This window comes from Petaurus breviceps, unplaced genomic scaffold (assembly GCF_028583685.1).
Source record: "Petaurus breviceps papuanus isolate PSGF00001 unplaced genomic scaffold, PetGlider_PUasm1.0 380, whole genome shotgun sequence".
NCBI lineage: Eukaryota > Metazoa > Chordata > Mammalia > Diprotodontia > Petauridae > Petaurus > Petaurus breviceps.
Window position 1 is genome coordinate 266,121 of NW_027186305.1, and position 3,331 is coordinate 269,451.

The window sequence follows — 3,331 nt, forward strand, 5'->3', positions numbered from 1 at the left end:
CCCAGTGTTAGTCCATTGCCCTCTGGGGGAAACTCGTTTTTAACTTTTTGGAGTCTGTGAAGCTCCTAGCTCATGACCTTCTACCAGCTCCTGCAGAGTGTGGGTATTTAAGACAAGGGCCTGTGTGTACAGAAATCTTGGGGTCATTAAAGAAACCAAGAATGTCCTTAAGCCAAGCAGGCGTGGTCTCTTCCTCCTGCTCAGCTCCAGTCCTTGGCCCCTCACCTTCCAAATGAAGAGGGTGAAAATGCTTGTGAAACCAACTTTGCCAGATTGTTGTGAGGCTCACATCAAGTCATGAGGCCCAAGGCCTTTGAAAACCTTAAAAGGCTCTCTATAAAGGACAATTACCACCATCCCTTGTCTCCCCCTTTCCTTCTTCCTCTCCCTCCCCCTCTCTCTCCCCTCCCCCTCCGAGCGCCACTCACATCGCCACTCCTCCTCATCTGGTCTCCTCCCCCTCCACCCTCCACTTCCCCTTCTTCCTTCCCCCCTCCTCCTCCCCCTCCCCCCTCCTTGTCCCCCTCTTCTTTCCCCCTTTCCCTCCCCCTTTTCCTTCTCCCCTCCTCCTCCCACTCCCTCCTCCCATTCCTTCCCCTTCTCCCCCTCCTTTTCCCTCCTCCTCCTCCCCCCCTCCTCCTTCCCCCCCACCATCACAGGGAATGGGTCGCCTGGTGCCCATGTGTCAGGCAGGGAGGCTGGAATCTGGAGCCAACAGAAAGTTTCTCAGATATGTCCAATGGGTCCTTCCCTCTCGTCGCCATTGCTCTTCATGTGGGGTTTGTGCCGCTTGGCAAGGACTCTATAATCCTTTTAGAAATATGGGATAATAATGCACAAAATAATGGAAAAATGGAAATCCGTTATGAAGGCGCCTGAGATGCAGCCGTGCTTCCAGCCCAGCAATGTTTCCATAGTTATAACATATTGATTTCACATTCAGCTAAAATTAAGCTCCAAAAATCAAATGCTTGTGGGCATAGAGAGCTGAACATATTGTGTTTCTTTAATAACTTACAGATTTCCGAGCGACGTCGAGGAATTATAGGAGAAAGGACAGGTTAATTGCTAGATGTGAATCATTAGAGCAGCCGGAACTCTCCCGGCTGATGTGGGCACAGTCCTTTCTGTGCCCAGGGGCTCTTGCCCAGACACTTTCCCTCATGCCTTCACAGCTGCCCTTTAAGGCAAGCAGAGGAGAGAATGAAGCCTACTCAGTGTACAGTCGAGGAAACAGAATCGAACTGAATTAAATAAAATGAATGGATGAATTCATTAATTAAGTAATGTGCAAAAAAAGTGTTTATTAAGCATTTACTCTGCGGCAAATATCGCACCAAATAAACCCTGGGAATTAAAGACAGAAAAAGCAAGACAGTCCCTGCTCTCAAGGAGCTCATATTGTAATAGGAGGAGACCAAAAAGGGGGAAGGGGGTGGTCAGGGAAGCTGCTTTTACTTTGTGAAAACCTGGGATGGGGAGTCAGGGCAGCCCATTGACACGCCCTTCCAAAAATGGCCATGTTGATCTGACGCCTATTCTCAGAGATGGGAGTAGAAAGCAAGGAAGAAGGTTGGAGAGGAGGGGAAGTGTGCTGGGATAGGGGCTTTAGCAGGAGGAGGGCCCAAGGGTCTTCGTGAGGTCAGAGAGGGCCCAGAGTTTGGTGACATCCCTGAGCCCCACCTTGAAGAGGCCTCTGCCCAGATACTGGGGTCTGAGAGCCCAATTAGCCATGGACATGGTGGGGAGCTCTGCACTTCTCCCCACACCATACCACCTCAACCCCCCATTCCTCCTAACTTTCCTGTTTCTGTCCATGCACCACCATCTTACCAGTCCCTCAGGTTCACAACTTTGGCATTGTCCTCCACAACCCACCATCCACAACTCCATTCTTCCCCCGACCTACCCGGGCAGCTGCCATTTCTGGTCAAGTCTACCTCTACTTCTCTCCAGTTATGTGAGCCCACCTAGTGCCAGCCTTTTCCCTTCTCCCTTGCAATATTGTAATGGCCTTCTATTCAGTCTCTGGCCTCCTTTTCTTCCCCTTCTGATCCATTTTCTGCATAACTGCCAAAATGACTTTCCCAAAGCAGAGGTAGGCTCCCATACTACTCCACCACCCAAGAACCCTTGGTGGCCCCCAATTTCCTCTAGAAGGAAAGAAAAGCTCCTCAGCTTCCCAGTTAAAGCTCCTACCAGCCTACCCTCCAGACTCACTGGACATTGCCTACCTACACACGCTCTGTGCCAGACCAGCTGAGCTCCTGCGGCTCCTGACTCAGTCATCTATATATTTATACCCTCATAGAATGTAAGCTCCTAGAAGGGAGGAGATGCTTTGTTTCCTCTTTGGAGGCTGACTCTGGCTCAAGACTTGGTTTGAGACTTGGGTAATCTGTTGCCCCAAGCAACAGATGTTGCAAGAGCTGATGTTCCTGTCTGGGGCAGTTCAACAACGAGGAATGGTCTGGCTTCTGGAGCACCTTGCTGTCTTTCATTCATGCTCAGATAATTCTTGTCCCTCTGATCTGCAGGGCTGTGGGGCAGGGCAAGATTGTGATCCTTGATGCCGAGTGGTCAGAATTCAAGTCCGATCTCCTGATTTCAGTGACTGAGTGATTATGGTCAGAGTTTGTCTCCAGACAGAGACCTCATTTTCTCATCTTCCAGCTGCCTTTGTTGGATTTCAACTCTATGGGCCCATGATTCTAGATAATCTCAAAGTAAACACTTTGGAAAACAGGAAAGGAATGAACACACAGATCATCACTTCTTCTTTCAGAATTTTTACAATAAATCCTTCCAATTCTCCGCATCGACTGACAGAAAGGTGATGGATTAGTATGCAGAAGGAGACACACGTTTCATGACGTGTCCAATATGGCCAAGAAATAACACTTGTAAAGTATTTTGCAAGCCTTAGAGGGAGGCAGGAATGTTGGAATTAATAATAATCACATTATTGTTGCTATTATTAGTATGTGGTAATTTGTTTTTCTTGACTATGTTTATTTGTTGCAAAGGGTTTTTTCAGTTGGGAAGAAGAGAAAAAGTAAATACTTCATAACTGAAAAAAATAATTAAAATAAAATAAATCTTTCAGAAGAGCCTTAGGAACATGAACGGGACAGTCTGAGTTCCATGATCACAGTGAGTAGGGTGGTCACAGACTCCCAGAGAAGGCAGGAAGGAATATTCAGCCTGTGCAGGTTGAGGTGGCTGGTGCTTTTCCAGCCTAGAGTCATGGAAAGAGCCTAGATTTTAGTGATGTAGTAGGAGTTGGTTCAGATCCCAATTTCACCACTCACTCATGGTGGGACCCTCCACA